Here is a 1,112-nt window from a genome sequence, read left to right on the forward strand (position 1 = left end):
ACCGGGACAAGGGGATTGGTAGGAGGCAATGGCCCCCACCTGTTAACAAGTGGAGGTCCATTGCCCCCCACCAATACAAAGACTGGACCATGAATTGATCCAGCCTTTACAGACCAGAAGATCCGTCTCCAATAATAGGGCATCGTCTTGATAGACCTAGATTATTACTTACCATCCTATTAGTTAGAAGATGACAACTTTATTATAATAAAATAAAAATTTCTTTCACCTTCTAATCATAAGTTGATGTCACAATTTATCTCTCATCATATAATTTAGAAATACAGTGTATTACAGTAGACCATTAATGGACCAGGCCTCACCAGTCATTTAGAACTCGTACTGCCGCGAATCCTCCTAGAAAATTGCTGGTCGTACGAATTAAAAGACCAGTTATATAAAAGAAGTAAAACTGGTAATGGTAGGGGATTTAATTCTCATTCTGTAGTTCCTTTTAATATTTTCTTGTTCTCAGTACTCCACCGGTGATTGACTTAGGCATTTGAGGGACTTTGTCGGACAACTTTAATGCCCTCTGATGTCTGTTGATCCATGCATGTCCATCCACATCATTGGAAGAAGCTATTGCATCTAACATTCAACAAGGAGATGCATTTTAGACACATCACCAAGCGAACTGTGTTGGGAAGATGCATCCAATATAGGCACAAGAGCAAGTGTGGGTTGTATTTGCAGAACCTCTGTAGGATTCTATCAACACAATCAACGACTACGAGCAAGTCCCTTTGACACATCTGTGAATTGTCAACAAAATGGAAAGCTCGATGAGGAGCCATCTTGGAAAATCTTACACTGCCCAAGGATGAAAACACAACTGCAGATCAACTAGAAAAAAAAATTATGTATATTTTAAAATAAATATTCTAGAGATCGACTTGTAAATGTACATAAATTATACTCTAAATTTATTGAATTGGCAAAACAAAGAAAAAGTCATTTACCTTCAAAATTAGTCGGACGAAATTCAAACACCTGGATTAAAGAAACAACCTCCTGCTGCCTTCCTTTTTGCCTGTCCTGGACATTAATTGGTCTGATCCAAGTGACCAAACTGTAACACCTGTTATCTTGGATTGCAAAAACAAAAGATA

Source organism: Zingiber officinale, chromosome 11A (genome assembly GCF_018446385.1).
Source record: "Zingiber officinale cultivar Zhangliang chromosome 11A, Zo_v1.1, whole genome shotgun sequence".
Lineage (NCBI taxonomy): Eukaryota > Viridiplantae > Streptophyta > Magnoliopsida > Zingiberales > Zingiberaceae > Zingiber > Zingiber officinale.